Source organism: Danio rerio, chromosome 21 (genome assembly GCF_052040795.2).
Source record: "Danio rerio strain M-AB ecotype USA chromosome 21, GRCz13ab, whole genome shotgun sequence".
Taxonomy (NCBI): Eukaryota; Metazoa; Chordata; class Actinopteri; order Cypriniformes; family Danionidae; genus Danio; species Danio rerio.
In genome coordinates, this window is record NC_141041.1 from 9,724,881 (window position 1) to 9,745,032 (window position 20,152).

The window sequence follows — 20,152 nt, forward strand, 5'->3', positions numbered from 1 at the left end:
ATATATATTCCATCTAAAAATTATTATTATATAAAAAACACTTAGTTACCAGAATAGTAAAGGTCAGATCTCTTCACTCTCTTCACAGAGATGGACGCTGTCTTCGGTGGATTCGGTGTATTAGTGATTAGTGGCACTCTCACTCAGAATCTTCAACACTGGGTATGGTTATACTTCAATTTTATTTGTTTGTAAATTTGAATATGACTATCATGATTTATGAATGATTTATGAGTGTTAAAGGATTAGTTCATTTTCAAAATTAAAATTTGCTGATATTATATTATATTATATTATATTATAATATATATTGGGCGACACGGTGGTGCAGTAGGTTGTGGTGTCGCCTCACAGCAAGAAGGTCGCTGGTTCAAGCCTCGGCTGGGTCAGTTGGCGTTTCTGTGTGGAGTTTGCATGTTCTCCCTGCGTTCGCGTGGGTTTCCTCCAGGTGCTTTGGTTTCCCCCACAGTCAAAAGTCATGTGAGGTTAATTAGGTAGGCTAAATTGTCCATAGAGTATAAGTATGAATGAGTGTGTGTGGATGTTTCCCAGAGATGTGTTGTGGCTGGAAGGGCATCTACTGCGTAAAAACGTGCTGGATAAGTTGGCGGTTCATTCTGCAGTTGAAAAAGAAAATGAATGAATTATATTATATTATATTATAATATATTATTTATTCATTTTCTTTTTGGCTTAGTCCCTTTATTAATCCGGTGTTGCCACCGCAGAATGAACCGCCAACTTATCCAGCACGTTTTTAAGGCAGCAGATGCCCTTCCAGCCACAACACATCTCTGGAAAGCATCCACACACACTCATACACTACGGCCAACTTAACCTACCCAATTCACCTGTACTGCATGTCTTTGGACTGTGGGGGAAACCGGAGCACCCGGAGGAAACCCAAGCGAACGCAAGGAGAACATGCAAACTCCACACAGAAAGGCCAACTGACCCAGCTATAATGTAATCTAATTACATTAGATTACATTATATTATATTATTTATGTAAAACTTTACAAGGTTTAGAATTTAATAATTTTATGTCTTATGTAACATTTTGTCATATTATATATTTTTTGTTGACTAAATTGTTAAAAATAATTGCTTACCAGAATCGTTTGCTGCTTTGGAGATTGTTTAGTGCAGCTCTCACTCAGAATCTAAAATGCTGGATTTTTTTACATGTCATTTTGATTATTTGTATGAACATTTGAATATGCACATGAGGATTTATGAGTGTTGACATTAAAGTTCCACAAACATGAAACTACTTTGTGATCACATGATTTAAATAAAAAGCACAGGGATCACTTTAGCTTTCTAGCCATACAAATGGTAACACTTTATTTTGATGGTCCATTTGAGTATTAGTTGACTGTCTGCTTAATATCTGTTGATACTGCTGTTAAACAGACATTTAACTCACTACAAGAAACTTTGCAAGTACATGTCAACTTACACTAACCCTAATAAACTGATTCCAACTATGTATCGTTCCTCTGTATCACTATTATCACAGATTGTTTTATACATGTTTAGGGACTGAAGACACCAACTGATGAATTCTTTCAGGAGTAATATTGGCTTAAGGTGGGGAACATTACGGTGTCTTCGTTGTTGCATTTTGCCTTTCAAAATGCGCCACATATACTTTATTGGAGACCAGTCAGGACTGCAGGGAAGCCAGTCAATTACTTGTATCCTCTTCCTCCACAGCCAGGATTCTGTAATATGTGCAGAATGGGGTTTTGCATTGTCTTGTTGAAGTGTGCATGGGCATCCCTGGAAAAGAAAGCAGGATATTGTGCTCCGAAATCTCTTGGTACTTTTCAGTATTATTGGTGCCATCACAGAAGTGCAAGTTACATTTGCCAAAGAGCAATGACACAACCCAATACCATGACAGACCCTGGCTTTTGAACTTGTTGCTGGTAACAGTCTGGATGATTCCATTCTTCTTTGGTCTGCAACACACTGCATCCATTTCTCCCTAAAAATACCTAAAATATGGGTTAATCTGACCACAATACACATTTCCACTCGCATTTTTTTCCTTCTCCGTCTCATATCTCTCCTGGCTTTCTCCTCTTGTCTCGTCTTATTCTATCTCTGAGGCTCTCAGTGCCCTGCTATCCAAATGAATAAGAAATTATGGATTTAATCAAGTGTTCTCTGAATGCAATTGACACCATCTTCTCAACAAGAAGTTTGGGTTCAGGAGAGCCCACTTGTCCTGCGGGGATGTATGCAGCTGGAAATGTGATGAACAGTGGGAGAAGTGACGCGTCGTGTGCCTGGCCGCTCTGTCCCTCGAGGATATTGAAGAGTTTTACCTATTCGGAACTTTGATAACAGGGTTTCTGCTGATGGGCTTATGCGGGGCTCTGTGGTATGGTCGATTATTGAAAGCGGTCAGTGCTGCTCAAAACCCCACCAAGCTGGCCGGCTTGACTGAAACAGAGATGTCTGCTTGACTGAAACAGGGTTGCTAATAGCGAGCCAGACTGTAGTCTTAGACCGCAAATTGAAAAACATTGGGGTGACTAGCGGCTTTGCAACAAGATTTGGCCAGACTTCAAAGACCAGTGAAGGACATTTAATATCTGTGAAATTGGCAGATATTGACCCAAATTTGAAAAATTTCAGCTTCCCTGTGTTTTCCCTGCCCAGACGGCCTCAACTGGAGACAAACAACTCTTCTTGGATAGCAAGAAAAGTAGACTCTCTGAATTCCTGTTCCCTGTCAAAGACACCTGTTGGACTCCACAGGCTTACACACCCACATACCCAGCTACAGATAGACTATCACTACCTAGCTTTGCAATCCACACCTTCGTGTGCTTTCACCCACTGGAGTGGGTAGACGGGTCTGTGACCAGTGCCCCCTGGCTGCAGGACCAGATGGCTGCTGCCCTCACTGGACTATATCCACATGCCCTGTTACCATCCCCTGTTGCAATGTTACGTCCAGGTGTTTATGTGCTTGATTGCTGGGGCTTTTTTCTCTCCCCGATCTCACACTGCCCTAATTCAAGAGCAATGTGAGAGCTTCTCTTTTCCCATGTATCTATTTCCTCTTTTTAAAGGGCCATGACACCCCCCACTTTCGGTTAAAGTCTACTTCAGAATTTTTTCAAAAGATGCATGATTAATGGGCGTGGAGCTCCGCGAGCATAGAGCAGGGATGGGCGTGGCCAGCAGGGGAGAGAACAACTGCTGTTGACAGTGAGCTCACAAAATGAGACACAATCCGTGAGGAGACGCATGAGTTTATAGTTCACAAAGTTAAAATGCAAAGAAATAAACAGTAATTTAATGCCCTGCAACATTTGTTATTCGTAATTTCATATACACATAACCATAATTTATATCATTATAAAGATAAGTGTGTTCATGTAAACACAATAAATGAGGATTCTCGATCCCCGCGTCTATTATAGATCTGAATGCAGACTCAGTGCAGCAGGTCTCTGACCTGCCTATTTTAACCATTAGCCCTGCTGGTAATCTGGAAGATTTAGGCAAACACAGCAGCACGGTCATGTGTCTGAATGCGAACGAACTCCTGATAAAAGACAGCGTCTGCCATTCTTTAATTCTCGTACTTCTCTCCCGACAAAAATGCTTGCAGCACACACACAGCTTTGCTGTATGATCGGCCCTGACAAGATCGCGAGGAAAAAACATACAACAAACCCCGTGGATCATGGAAACAAACACATACGAGTCTTCATGAACGGCTACTGCGTACCGTGGGTCCGTGACTTCGTGTCTCACAGCTTGCTTAAAACTGGCAGGTCTGTCTTGCCTTCGGAAAGCAAATACTCTCAAGAATAATTAAGCAACCGGCTCTTCTCATAGGATAAGAAAACTCCGCTATGAATAATAATGAGAAACCGACGCGTCATCATTGCACTTGCAGTACTGCGCTACGTCGCCAATTTTGATCCCGCCCCAAAAATCATTTTAAACCCGGAAGCTGAAATTAGCTGACAAAAGCTCAAAATTATCCAGTTTTCCCCACAATTAAAGCTGACAGGTGCTAACATTGTCTTAACTGATGCTCAACACACACAAATCTGTTAATATAAAAAAAAAGTTCTCCAGGGTGTCCTGAACCTTTAAACGCCCCCTTTCTTCGACCTGTCTTCCCCTGAAATGTGATATTTGTGAATGGTCGGGGAGGTCCAATTTCACTAACATGAAAGTGTATGTGACAGATAAAGGCTTGATTGATTAATTTCTTTTTATTTGTGTTTTTCCATACTATCCCAACCTTATCTGATTTGGGGTTGTAAAAGATTTATAGATCATACAGAGAAGATAAATACATAAACCCAAGAACATGACATTTAATAAAGTGACAGCAGCCAAAAACTATTTAATGATATTTTAAATAAATTAAAAAGGGTTACAACCTCATGTAATCTATTTAGACTTACAGAAGGGCAGTTTGCCAGCCCTGTGAATGAAGAGAAGAGGATGCACAAAACCAGGCAGAAAAAAACATGTACGAGTCAGTGATTCCATTTCACTGCTTGCAGGAACTGACAAAGCATACTGCAATGTTGTGATTGAACTGGGAACGTAAGTGAGTATGAAAGTGACAGTAGTTGTTAAGATGAGGTAAAATGCTCTTCTCTTCATGTGGTTTTCTTCTTCTCTCTCTTTCCCTTTCTCTCCAGGTCGGGGTTTCTTCAGGGCTCTGAGAACAGCCAGACAGCAGAACATGTTTATGGTGAGGAAGATTAGGTTGTGTGACAGGATCATCCATTTAGCAATGCGCAAAAGACACCGGTTAGCAAGTTCCAGAGATGTCACACAAAATAATATGATCATTATCCAGGTAGCAACAGAACAGGCTACTTTATATCTGAGAGGTTTGTATTTTAGAAAGGTTACAGGATGAACCACTGCCAGGTAGCGCTCAACACACATCATACACTGAAAGAAACGGGCAGTAATGGCAAAGCCTGATAAAAACATCTTAACTTTCCAGAAACTTAAATACGTATTACCTAGCACAGTGTTCACAGAGCGCAGACAGAACACAAGTTCACAAATAGAGATGTTCAGATTGAAAAATTCAGATGCAAGTCCTCTTTCTTTCCCCTTGACAATAAGCCAGATTATATAGGAGTGTGCCGGAAGACCAAACAGAGCGGTGATTACATAAATCACAATGTCAATGGATGTTATGCGATGAGAATTCTGTAAATCGATCATATTACATGCTTCTCTTGTTGGAGGTACATACATTTCAATCGAGATGTTCATATTACTGTCTTGGCCTTTACCTGAACACAAATAAATTGTAAAAGCAGATTTTAATACACAGAAGCGATAATGATCTACAATGTAAGACAACACAAATGTTGTAAACACCTATTATAGATTGATTTCACGCGGCCGCCGTTTTAAACAGCGAAGTCGAGGCTGTGGTGGGAAGAAACCCGGAGGTATCGCATGAGTCACACCAGAATTTTGTGTATCTTACATTTTCACCCCCTACCGAGAGACCCGAAGGTCCGTTCTGAATGAAAGTGAAAATAAGAAGGGATATTTGATAAGTTAAGGGACATGGCACTTATTAGCTAAGGTTTTCTTTCCCAAACACACGTTTTAGATGTCATTTATCAAACTCCAGTTAATGAACTGATTCTTTAATTAAATTAGACTTGCACAATACAAAATTTCATTACTAATATTTAAAAAAAATGTCTATTTCCTGTTAACATTTAAGGCAATGTTGATGGCGTTCTTAAACAGCGCTGATTTGCCATTGTGTTCACGTGCTCAACAGAAACGTTCGAGGTTACTAAAGTAACCCTTCGTTCCCCGAGGAGGGGAACGGAAGCACTATAAGTGGATTTGATTGTAAAATCCACGCATTGGGAGGTTCGGTTCAGAAGCTACTCGTCTGAAAGAGTATTGAACGGGCCAATTAAGAATGAATTGGCAGCGCAAGCCTGCGCAGGTGAGCGGCATAAGCAATCAACTGAGTATATAAGCTCACCTGGCGCAGCAGACGCTATCCTTTTTAAGCTGAAGAGACTTTCAACAGCTAAGGGACAGTCATTATGGCGACGGAGTATAGTGCTTCCGTTCCCCTCCTCGGGGAACGAAGGGTTACTTTAGTAACCTCGAACGTTCCCCTTCGGGGGGAACTTCAGCACTATAAGTGGATTTGATTGTAAAATCCACGCATTGGGAGCCCATTGAAAGCGCCATAATGACTGCACCTTACCAACACCCCCGATGAGGAGATAGTCAAGCAAGCGTGACGCACCCACATCATGGGGGGCGCGGTCCTCCAACGTGTCCCTGGCCCTAATTTATCCTACTTCAACAGAAGTTTTACGGATTTATATATATTTTTTGGGAAGTCGTGAGCATCTAGATAATTCTAGGAAAATACGACAGTACGTTGGGAAGCGTGCAATCCCGATAGGGAGGACGCTGCGGAGGCCATCCGTTACCCAAGGGGGGATAGATGGCAGAATGTACATATGGACTAGCCCTAAAAAGGGGGAGTACGCATAGCAAAAGAGTGGTTAGCGGGGAGGGAAGACACGGGTCCGCCCAGGGGGGGGGGACTTAACCGTGGCTGAATAAGCATATGGGATCGCCTAGTGGGGACCACGCATAGCAGGCACCTTTACCCAAAACGCGGGCTGACCAGCGGGCAGACCTACAACGTAGTGGGCCAGCAAGTGACTCCTCCGCTGAGTCAGTGCTGGGGGCCACGGAGGAATCTGCAGGGCTCACCTGACGGGGAACTTTACTGACAGATAAAAAGGCGCACGTATCTCCGTGTTAGGGAAAATGGCGCAGCAAGCGTGTTTCAACACCCTACCGAATTGTTTCCTCAATCACCAAGGGTTACCTAATACCCTTGAGGAAACCGGCTCCACTCGCAGATTGTAAAACCTTGCAAATGTGTTGGGTGTCACCCAGCCCGCAGCTCTACAGATGTCTGTTAGAGGGGCGCCGCGTGCGCGCGCTCGAGAGGATGCGAAGCTCCGAGTGGAGTGCGCACGCGCTCTCGGGGGACGCGGCTCATCTCGGCTCTGATAGTGAAAGAAAGGCATCCACAATCTAGTGGGAACTTATTTCGGTACGGCACTTCCCTGCTGCCGACCGCTATAACAGACGAAGAGCTGCTCAGATGATCTAAACTCTGAGTGCGGTCCGGATAATACGCAAAACGCGAACTGGACAATAAATAAGGGCTGGGTCTGCCTCCTCCGAGGGCAGCGCTTGCAGGCTCACTACCTCGTATTAAAACGGAGTGGTAGGAACCTTGGGCACATATCGCGGGCGGGGTCTCATACGTGAGAGAAGCCAGCCCAATTACAGGCACGAGTCACTGACCGAAAAATGCCTCCGGGTCCCCGACCCTCTAATCGATATCAACGCGACCAGCAGAGCTGTCTTCAGGGACAGAAAATACTGAGTCGAGGATCGAAGGGATCTGACGCGGCTTGTGTAGCGAGGGCGAGATCCTAAGAGGGCATGAGAGGGGGCGGGGTGGATTAATTCGCTTAACGCCCCTGAGGAACCGGATGATGAGGTTATGCGTTCCCACGGTGCTGCCAGCCACCGCGTTATGAGAGCGGAGATGGCAGCCACGTAACCTTGAGTGTGGAGGGCGACAGCCTGCTCTCCAACTTCTCTCGGCGTAAAGAAAGCACAACGCTGATCTGGCAAATTACGGGGGTCTTCTCAGCGAGAGACACACCATTCAGTGAATAGACTCCACGTCAGGGCATAGGCGCGCTCGGGGAGGGGGCTCTAGCCCGAGTGACGGTATTAGCCACCGCAATCGGAGGTTACCTAAGTCTTCCTCGCGTCTAAAAATCTCTTCAAAGATCGGCGAGGGTGCCAGGTGGTGCCCTGTCCCTGAGAGAGTAGGTGCTCTCTCGAAGGGACTGCCAGGGGAGGGCTATCGCGAGGGAGAGCTCTGACATCCAGGTCCGGTTGAGCCAGAGGGGCGCAACCAGCAACCTGTTCCTCGTCCTCCCTGACCATGCACAGTAACTGCGCGAGCAGGCTCACTGGGGGAAACGCGTATTGCGCGTGCCCCGAGGCCAGCTGTAAGCCAGTGCATCCGTGCCGAGAGCACTCGGTCAGGGAAAGAACAACTGGCAATGAGCGATCTCGGGGGAAGCAACAGATCGATCTGGGCTTCCCCGAATCGCGCCCATATCAGCTGAACAGACTCGGGGTGGAGTCTCCATTCTCCAGGACGCAAGGCTGCCGTGAGAGCGCATCGGCTGCACGGTTGAGCTTGCCTGAATATGAATGGCGTGCAGCGATTTCAGCCGCGGATGACTCCAGAGGAGCAGACGGCGGGCGAGCTGAGACATGCGGCGAGAGCGCATACCCCCTATACGGCTGATATACGCCACCGCCGCCGTACTGTCCGTCCTGACCAGCACGTGTTGCCGCTCCAACACCGGAAAAAAACGGTGGAGAGCGGGGAACACTGCCAACAGCTCCAGGCGATATGCCAATGCAACTGGGTACCTTTCCACAGGTCCGCAGCCGCATGCCCGCAACGCACAGCCCCCCAGCCCGTGTTGGAAGCGTCTGCTGAAACGACAACAAGACTGGACGCCTGTTCTAGAGACACCCAGGCCTGTAGGAACGAGGGGTCGCTCCAAGGGCTGAGGGCGCGGCGACACAGCGCAGTAACAGAGACTCGGTGTGCGCGCGCGTGCCATGCGCGTCTGGGGACTCGATCGTGAAGCCAGTGCTGAAGTGGTCTCATATAGAATAATCCGAGCGGCATGAAGCGGCTGCGGATGCCATATGCCCCAGGAGCCTCTGAAATTGTTTCAGTGGGACCACTATTTTACTGTCGAGCTCTCTCAGACAGTACAGCATCAGCTGAGCGCGCTCTCCGGAGAGGCGCGCTGCCATGGTGACCGAGTCCAGCTCCAGCCCGAGAGAAGAGATCCTCTGCACGGGGGCGAGTTTGCTCTTTTCTCGGTTGACCTGAAACCCCCACAGGTGGAAGTGCCAGAGCACTTTGTCTCTGTGCATAATCAACTCTGTGCATAATCAAAAGAGAGGGCAATTCAGCCAGTCGTAAAGAAATTGAGTATGCAGATGCCCGCGAGCCGAAGGGGCGCTGAGGCACCCTCCGCGGGCTTGGTGAGGACCCGCGGAGACAGAGAGAGCCCGAAGGGGAGGGCTTTGTATTGCCAAGCTCGACCTTCAAACGCAAACCGCAGAAACTGTCGGTGGCGAGGAAGAGTGGAGACATGGAAATACGCGTCCATCAGGTCTAATGCTGCAGACCAACCCAGAGGACGAACGCACCGGAGGATGCGCTTCTGCGTGAGCATTCTGAACGGCAGCTTGTGCAGGCAGCGGTTCAAAACGCGCAGATCTAGGATTGGCCGTGACCCACCGCTCTTTTTGGGCACGATGAAGCGTGGGCTGTAAAACCCGCTCTCCATCTCGGCTGGAGGGAGCGGCTCGATTGCATCCTTCGCCAGGAGGACAGCAATCTCCTCTCGCAAGACAGGGGCGGACAGGGGGCTGACCCTGGTGAATACACACCCGTGACTTGGGGGGCCGTTTCGCGAACTGAATCGCATAGCCGAGTCTGATTGTGCGTATGAGCCACCGCGAAGAGCTGGCCCGCGCTAACCAGGCAGGCAGAGCTCTCGCTAATGGACTCATCGCTACAATCGCTGACGTACCAGCAGTGGGGCAGCGCGGAGTGGGTGTGCTGATCCGGGAAGCTCGCGGGTCCCACGGAAAAGCTGGAGGTGAGATATTTGCTCTCACTCCAAACCCGAGCTCCGGAGGGGAGGCTCGAGGGGTGGGAGAAAGGAGACCGTCCTCCCAGCGCTCGTGAGCCACTGGCGAAACGCACCGAATCTGCAAGCTAGAAAGCATAGCGTCCCAGACTGGCAGATTTCGGGCTGTCACATCTGGGGAAGTGAAAAGTGCCCTCTCATAATGTTTTCATGGCAGTAAAAAGTGCCGTTGGAAATGGGGCCCCGCCCTCCAGCGGGGAAAGAGCAAGTTCCCTCTTCTCCAGATGGCCTGTCCCAGGGGCGCTTCGCGGTCCGTTGCCGGACTTAGCGGCGTTCTGGGCAGGGGGGCTGCCTGCTTCCGAGGTGCCCGACGCGCTCGCTTCGCCTTAGGCGTGTGCGGGGGCGGAGCAGCTCTCGTAGGCGGGCGCCTTCGGCGAGGAGCAGGTATGAATGGCACGGCGGGCGGAGCGGGCTACGGACCGCCGATAAGACATCACCCACCAACTGCTCTCTCACCGCCTTGAATTCCTGGGTGAATTCACAGACAGTGTCGCCGAACCTGGCTGGGGATATGGGGAAGTCAAGAAAGCGGACTTTGTCGACTTTGCGCATATCAGCCAGGGGTGGCGCTCCTGGACCACTAATGTGGACATCGTCCTCCCCAACGCACACGCAGCGGACTCAGTAGTCCGAAGAGCTAAGTCGGCGGCGGTGCGAAGCTCGTAAGCCTGGGTTGGACCCACCCTCGTGCAGCTCGGCCAGCGCCTGCGCTTGGTAGCGCTGGTAGGTGGCTATCGCATGCAAGGCGGAAGCAGCCTGGCCCGCAGCTATGTAAGCTCTAGCTCCGAGGGAGGTAGATAACTTACAGGCTTTGGATGGGAGACGAGGCGGACCCCGTCAAGAAGAGGCGCCGCGCGGATTTACCGCCATCGCGCACTCAACCTGAGGAATCGCCACATACCCCCTGGCTGTTTCACCGTCAAGAGTGGTTAGGGTGGAGGGACACGCAGCACGAGCAGAAAAAAGTGCTTTACAAGACCGCGTGAGCCTACTGTGCACCTCCGGGAAGAAGGGAACGCCCCTCTAGTCGGTCCGGCCGCGGAGCTGGGGGATAAACCATCTCCAACCCACGGCCGAAGCAGCCCGGGAAAGCACGGCTAACATGTCCGTTTCAGGATCCGTAGTGACAGCGCTCACCAGCCCGAAGGGGGCGAGCGGGTCTGGATCATCATCGGACAATGAAAGCCCACCCTCCGATGCCGCGGTGGACATCTGGTCTCCGGTGTCATCGGGCGTAAGGGCTACCATCTGTTAGACGGATCGCTTCCTCCGCCCGAAGCTTGGATGGAGCGCTTAGAGGAGCGGGAGGTCCGCGGGCCCGTGGGCGACGGATTATCTCTCGCTGAAACCCTCAGATCTGCCCGAGTGCCCGCTGCAGAGCAGGGGACAACTGGGCTGGTTCGCCTTTTTGCAAAGGCTAACCGCGATCTTGCGCAACAGTCATGGCATCGCGATGACGACATGAACTGCCCGCGAGCAGCGCATTAACATGCTGGACCCCCAGACATGTAACACAGTGCCCGCGCCCATCATCCGAGGACAGGAAACCACCGCATCCAGAAACGCACAGTCGGAGCGCCGTCCTGATAAGGACGTGCTGCACGACTGTGTTGCTCTTTCTGTGAAGTTTGCAACTTTATACGCACCGCTCTGGAGGACCGGACCCAAAGAACGCCAGGCAAGGGAGAAACCCAGCTCGACCGTCTGCCACTGCGTGTACACACTCTGGACCGGGAGAATGCTCTCGTTCGCTCAGAATCGCTGGTCACAGCAGGAGGAACCCTCATCGACTCGATCAGAAAGTCTCTGAAGCGAAAAGGATAGCGTCTGCTGCGCCAGGTGAGCTTATATACTCAGTTGATTGCTTATGCCGCTCACCTGCGCAGGCTTGCGCTGCCAATTCATTCTTAATTGGCCCGTTCAATACTCTTTCAGACGAGTAGCTTCTGAACCGAACCTCCCAATGCGTGGATTTTACAATCAAATCCACTTATAGTGCTGAAGTTCCCCCCGAAGGGGAACGACTGTGATTGGCTGTGAAGGTCATCAGTTCACAGCACTTCAATAATGTTTATCGTCACGGCTTTAAAACGCTCCAGTGTCTGTGTATCTGTGTTTGCAATCTGTGAAGAGCGGTGAACTGATGACCTTCACAGCCAATCACAGACATTTTTTTTTTTTGAGCACTGGTGAACACAATGCCAAATCAGCAGTGTTTAAGAATGCATTCAGCTGAGCTGTGCTTAAACGTTAGCAGGAAATGGACGTTTTTAAAACTTCAGTACCAGGACAACACTATTACAGACAACACGAGTGTGTGCTACAGAAGACTCCATCATTTTATCGCTCACAGGGTTACATAGGCTGAATCAGGGAAGCCCCCACAGTGTTTACCTGGTGCCATGAACGGAAGTCTATGAGGACACGTAAATGTTTTACTCTTAAGAAGATTGTGATGTTGTTTAATGCCTAATATGCTTTTTAATATGCTTATTGTTTAAAGTAGACTAAACTGTTTGATATTAAAGTGATGTTAACACCATATCAGTGTTTTGAAATTGCGGCAGCAGCAGGAAGTTTTGTAGTACGCAGCATGTTGTTGCAATGTTTACAGTGCTGATCCTACTTCCGGGTTTCTTCCCATCGCAGCCTCGCTTTCTTGTTTTAAAATGGCGGCCGCATGAAATAAGCATAAGGTTCTATCTGACGTTTCTTTTTTCAAAATTGAGTTATTCACATACAGGTATTCCTATTAATTGACAACTTATTTACATGATGTGATGTTTTTGTATGAGTTGTTTAAATTTTAGGACTTTTTATTTATTATAATTTATAAGTCGAACTCTAGCTTGGCTTTATAAAGTTCTTTCTGTGAATCAATCAGCCTTTTTAATGCATGCATGAGGACCAATCAGGATTAGCTTTCTTTGTCATGTTGCCGCTCCATTGACAGCGGGAAACACCAGAAAGACAAAATCAGAGTCGGGTAAATAATACCGCACCGCAAAAAATTAAGATGAATGTAAATGTGATGACTTAAAAGCATTTTTTGACATTGAGTTAAAATGTTAAATTTTACATTGTTAAAAAAAGAAACAAATATTAAAAAAACCTACATTAAATGTGAACTATTTTTATTTGTGTATATATGTGAAACATTTTTCTGCGTTTATTAAACTCATTTGCTTATTGTATGTTTTTAATGTCTTTAAATGTAATATTAAGCCTTGAAGTGTAAATACTTAATTTAATTCATGGGGCATATAATTCAATAAATATAATTCAATAAATCAGATGAAGCATAATTTTATAAATATTAACATATTAATTAGATAAAATTAACATCTGCACTGCACAAAATATTTAGCACAGCTTTGTATGATTAATTTGTACAAGAAAAAAAATCATCCTAAAACATTAAATAAATGTTATAGAAAGTAAAAATTGAACTTTCTCAAGCATCAACACATTGTTACAAAACCAAATTATATATATTTTTCATTGTATTCCTTGAAAAGTAACGCTTCAATGAATGATCTGCCAGATAGAACCTTATAATTCCAAGCGGAAAGTGACTTTTCAGAATTAAAAGGTTCTATCTGCATTTACCGTGATTTTTTACTCCAATTTACAAATGTATGAGAGCTTTGATAATTTACATTTAGAGTACATTTAGGGTCTTTGTCATGTTAATGTACAAAAGAGAACTGTTACATGCATATTGTTTGCTACATGTATATGGAATGCAAAAACTTTGAAGCTCAATATCTCAAAATCATTTAGAAGCAGATAGAACCTTATAATTCCAAGGTGACGATCTGATAGTAAAGGTATAGTTCACCCTTTGAACAAAAAAGTTAGTAGCTGGGACACATTGACTTCCATAGTATTTTTTTTTTCATATGGAAGTCAATGAGTGCCAGTACACTGAAAAAATTGTTGCATGCAAAACTGTTGCAAGCAATTTATTTGTGTTGAATTTAAACAAACAAATTAAATTTAATAAAGTTCAACTTAATTTGTTTGTTTAAATTCAGCCCAAATAAATTGTTTACAACCACTTAACGTAAAAAAAATTAGTAAATCAAAGGAATCATCTTTGAATATTTTTTTTCAGTGTAATCAGCATTCTTTAAAATATCTTCTTTGATGTTCAACAGAAGAAAGAAACCCATAAAGGTTTAAAATCTTTAATGAGGGAAAATAAATGATTTTATAAAATGAGTCATTTTCATTTTTGGATGAACTATCCCTTTAGTTTTATATTTATTAGCATTTTATAAGTATTAGTCAATAATGTTAAAAAATTATAGCAACATACAGTATGCACCTCTGGCAGATTCAGCATTTTATCTGTTTTGTTTTTGCAGGTCTTTCAATTTTAGCATAGTATAGTTTGTGATTCTTAAATGATCAAACAACAACAACAAACACTAAGTTACCAGAATAGTAAAGGTCAAATCTCTTCTCTTTTTCTTCACAGAGATGGACGATTTCTTCAGTGATCAGTGCCGCTCTCACTCAGAATCTTCAACACTGTGTATTGTTGTTATATATCAATTTTATTTGTTTGCAAATTTGAATATGGTTGTCATCATGATTTAAGAATAATTTATGAGTGTTAAAGGATTGGTTTACTTCCAGAACCCCCTTGTCATCTAAGATATTAATATCTTTTTTTTACAAAACATTCTTAAATCAAGACTTTTGAGGAAAACATGCATGATTTTCTCCATATACAGGAGCTCTATGGTTTGAACTTGCAAAAAATTATTTTTGACTACATGAGCTCAGCTGAGGTACAAAATTTAACCTTTATTTTAAAATTTTGAGTTACAGATCATTTGATTTTACATCAGCAAACAAACAAACAAACAAACAAACAAACAAACAAACAGGTATTTTTTTTTTAAACTTGCCAAAATCCTAATAATACAATATATATAAAATCCATGCATTTAAAAGCTCGGTAGTATAAATTAGCACTTACAAAATACAATGTTCATTTCATCTTTTAAAATAAGGGTGTAAAAATGTTAGTTGACGGGCGACACGGTTTCTCAGTGATTAGCACTGTTGCCTTACAGCAGTGGTCACCAAACTTGTTCCTGGAGGGCCAGTGTCCTGCAGATTTTAGCTCCAACCCTAATCAAACACACCTGAACAAGCTAATCAAGGTCTTACTAGGTAAACGTGAAACATCCAGGCAGGTGTGTTGAGGCGAGTTGGTGCTAAACCCTGCAGGGACACCGGCCCTCCAGGAACGAGATTGGTGACCCCTGCCTTACTGCAAGAAGATCATTGGTTCAAGTCCCGACAGGGCCAGTTGGCATTTCTGTGTGAAGTTTGCATGTTTTCTTGTGTTGATGTGGGTTTCCTCTAGGTGCTCCAGTTTCTCCCACAGTCCAAAGGCATGTGGTATAATTCAATTAAATAAACTAAATTGGCCATAGTGTATGTGTTTGAATGAGCAACTCAATCTCACAGCGATTTGTAACTTTTTGATTTAGTGGATAGTTCGTATGAATACTATGAATAATTGTACGATTTGTACAATATAGTATGATTTCCTCATCACCCAATGATGGTTGGGCTTAGGGGCAAAGTTGGGTTTGGTGTCACGCCTCCTTTTAAAATTTTTATATTTTCATAAGACTGAGCTCGTATGAATTAGCCACTAAACTGACAAAATGTAAAATACTTATGTTTTCTCGTGAGATCACGCTGCAATGAGTGTGTATGGATGTTTCCGAGTACTGGGTTGCGGCTGGAAGGGCATCCGGTCAGTAAAACATATGCTGGATAAGTTGGTGGTTCATTCCGCTGTGGCGACTCTTTATGAATAATGGAATTAAGGAAAATGAAATTAAATGTACCCTGAGTTTTAGGGTTTGAAAATATCAAAAAACAAAACAAAACACAAAAGCAAAAATAAAGCAGATGTTAATATTGAAAATGAGTGAGAAAATGCAGACAGAAATGTACAGCTTTGTCGTTGAAATAGAAATGACAAAACACAAACATGCGACAAGCGAGGGTTTTTATTGAATTTACTTTTTTGCTTAAATGAGCATACAACATCATTATATATATAACACAGTTGAAGTCAGAATTATTAGCCTTCCTTAGAATTTTTTTCTTTTTAAAATATTTTCCAAATGATGTTTACCAGAGCAAAGAATTTTTTACTGTATGTCGGATAATATTTTTTTCTTCTGGAGAAAGTCTTATTTGTTTCATTTTGGCTAGAATAAAAGCAGTTTTTAATTTTTTAAAAGCCATTTTAAGGTCAAGATTATAAGCCCGTTTTTTTTTTTTTCTCGATTGTCTACAGAACAAACCATCACAATAACTTCCCTAATTACCCTATCCTGCCTAGTTAACCTAATTAACCTAGTTAAGCCATTAAATGTCACTTTAAGCTGTATAGAAGTGTCTTGAAAAATATCTAGTCAAATATTATTTCCTGTCATCATGGCAAAGCTAAAATAAATCAGTTACTAAAGATGAGTTATTAAAACTATTATGATTAGAAATGTGCTGAACAAAAACTTCTCTCCGTTAAACAGAAATTGGGGAAAAACTGTATATTCTTATTTCCTATGTATACTTATATCTTCTTCTGAAAGAAACCTCCCTCCTCCCCTTCTTCCACCATTTTCCATAATGGGTGGCCCAGTGACTAGCACTTTTGCCTCACAGCAAGAATACCAATCGTGCCGGGTCCTCGCTGGGCCATTCTCCTTGTGTCCGTGTGGGTTTTCCCCGGGTTTTCCTCCCACTGTCTAATTATGCTCTATATTCTAGACCAGTGGTTCTCAAACTGTGGTACGTAGTGGTACGTGGGCGGCCTTCTAGTGGTACGCAGTGTAATCCAATATATCATATGTACATGAAACATATATTTTAAAATGTATCAAAAATGGTTCATATATGAATATGATGACATATAGCCTATATTTATAAGGTCCAAGCAGCATTTCCAGGCTTTGAGGAATAGGATACTATAGGTTAACACTTTACATTTAAGTACAGGAGATTTTTTTTTTTACTTTTTAGGAACAGTAGTCTACCATTTTTAACTTTTAAAAGCATATGCAAAATACGATGAGACCATCGCAACTGGCCCACCTTTACAGGTACTCTGCCCTGCACCAACTGTGAGCCAGTGGCATAATTCCCCCCTCCTTTCTTCCTTCAGCACCAGTTAGGGAGTTAGGGATATACTCTTTATAAGGGTTGGTGGTTACAGCCGGTCATCAGATGGGCACCCCCCTTCCTCGGTGTTTCAACGATTTAAGCCCATGACACCTCAGGAGGGCTCGACAGCAGATCCAGCGTCCTGGACCTACTCCTGCTGACCACCACCCAACTCTATGATATGTTTTGTTTTTCAACAATCTAATTTAAACGTTGCCATGTTATTTTGTTTGTTTGTTTTTTTACATATAAACACAGCAGTGTTAATGTTCAAACTATTTATAAGGTTTAAAGTGGCCGATAATAATAAATAATATTAATAATAGTAATTAATCTGCCACGTTCTTAAACTGTGCAGAGCTGTAGCTGTCTAATTAGGCCTACTACACTACTGCATTTCAATACTGGTCATATGGTGGAACTTGGAGGGACAATATTTTTCTGAGGTGGTACTTGATGAAAAAAGTTTGAGATCCATTGTTCTAGACAAAATAAACCTAAATATATTTTTATAATGTCTTCCTCTCAGGAAGTTAGCCTTAGCAGCGGGGGAGTTTTAAGATCGACCTGAGCTCAACCTCCCCTCACCCTGCAAAAGGGAGGGAGCACTGGACCAGAGGATTCCTTGAGCTCAGGGCTCTCTCCCGGAACAGCACGCCAAACAAGCTATGTATAAATCATGAGCTAAGTGTGAACTCTTGAGTTCACATATTTACATTTTGTTGTAATTATTTAGAAATAAAGTTTATGTATATTCATCTGCACATGCATGTCCACACCTGTTGACCAAAATATTTTCATGCTATTTATATCTTCGACAGATGATTGACACATTTATGGCTCCATGGAATATTACCACACAGGACATTCACTTTGACTGAAAAGAACAAATCAATGAAAATGACATGTCATGACCTCTCCCGAGGCACTGTTGTTAAAAGAGGTACTAAATTAAAAGATTATGTCAACTACTGAGACTTACAGAAGGGCAGTTTACCAGCCCTCTTAATGTAGAGAAAAGGCTGCACAAAACCAGACAGAATGAAACATGTCAGGCATAACGAATTAAGGTATTGAATAGTTTGCATTTGGAAAATATATTGCACTGTCACAATCAAACTAGGAACGTACATGATTATTAAAGCCATAGTAGTTATTAAAATAATATGAAATGCTCTTCTCTTCATCTGGTTTTCCTCCTCTCTCCTTTTCTCTCCAGGTCCTGACTCCTTCAGAGCTCTGAGAACAGCCAGGCAGCAGAACAGGTTTACGGAGAGAAAGAGGAAGAACTGCATCACGTGCACGTATATAAAACAGTCATTTAAAAAGGGCTGTGAAAGCAGAGAAAGCACACAGAATACCACAATCATCACCCAGGTCAAAACTGAACATGCAGCTCTATATCTGAGAGGTTTATACTTTAGAAAGGTTACAGGATGAACCACTGCAAGGTAACGCTCAACACAGACAAAGCAATCAAACAAACGTCCAGTGATGGTAATCCCAAACAAAAACCTCATTATGAACCAGAGCACCGGAAACGTGTTGATCACTATAGCACACAATGAGCGCAGACATAACACAATCTCACACACAGAGATGTTCAGAGTAAAGAATTCAGATGCAATTCCTGATCCTCTGACAATCAGCCACACGATGTAGGAGTGTGTAGGAAAACCAACTGTGCAATGCAGGGCATGCAATGCGACATCAAAGGGTGCTAAATAAACCTCCTGGGTGTTGGACATGTTAGATGTTGGAGCTTCGGTAGTTTCTGTGGAGATGTTCATTATGCTGTTTGAACCTGAAGAAAGATTTAGACTGTCAAGAAGAGTCATGTTCGTCTAAACCACAGGTGTCAAACTCAGTTCCAAAAGGGCCGCAGCCCTGCACAGTTTAGTTCCTAATTAAACACACCTGATCAAACTAATTGAGTCCTTCAGGCTTGTTTGAAACCTATAGGTAAGTGTGTTGGAGCAGGGTTGGAACTAAACTAAGCAGGGCTTCGACCCTCAAGGAATTGAGTTTGACACCCCTGGTCTAAACGTTTGGTTCAGAGATTAGCTCAGGTTGATTTAATGTAGTAAAAATCTGCATTTGGATTTTCGCAACCGCATTGCTGAAAGAATGCCATAATAATCTGGATTACACCACAAAAAAAAAAAAAAAAAAAATTGTGCTTATTTATAAAAATTATCTAAACATTCATAAATTAAACTTTACTAAGATGAAAAATGATAAGACGTGTTTACGCTTGGCAGGTTCGGTTTATTTTATAAACTAGAATACACCCAGCACAATGCAGGACTAAGTGTTGTTTTTTCTAATTTCAGGCAGGACACCATCATTTTTACATCTTGTGTCTTGTTTTTTTTTCTTTTTAAAGAAAATACATTTGATCCTTTTTTGCACCCATTGGCAATGCTGGTTTGAAAAGATGGCGTGTTGGCACATTGTTTGGTGATAATAATATTTTAAGATGTTTAATGCATACATGTGATTTGGATCTAGAGGTCTGCACGGGACAAATTTTATAGTCCCATTTCCGCAATTTTTTATTCCACACCTGACTGCCCCCACTGTATATTCAGCCTTTGTTCACCTGCTCCCTGCTTAGAATAATTTTCTACCTGCCCTTTGGTGTGTTTCCTAAACAACAATGTAACTCGTGGCAGAAATATGATAGTACGATGCATCGAAAAAAAATAAAAATAAACAATGTAGTGACGAGTGTTTCCCAAAACCTTAGTTTCTCTGTCACAGATCCATTGTTGGAACCACATTAGTTATAACATAAAACGGCCATAATAATGTTCTTAACTGGATGGAGTAACAACTTCTTTAGAGAAGAACCCCATAATGTATGAATTATATTGTTTTACACGCACATGCATTTAAGAAAAAAATCAAATTTTTTTTGGTAAAATCATGCACTCGCTTTCTATATTAATTGTTTTCTATGTTTCCTTTACAGATATTAGATATAAGAACATTACTTATTCTGTTCTAAAACATAAAACCACTTAAAGCATAACATAAAACTTATTATTATTATTATTAAGTAGGATATTGTTTTTTTAGTTTTTTTTTTTTTAAAGTCTACTTTTACAATTTGA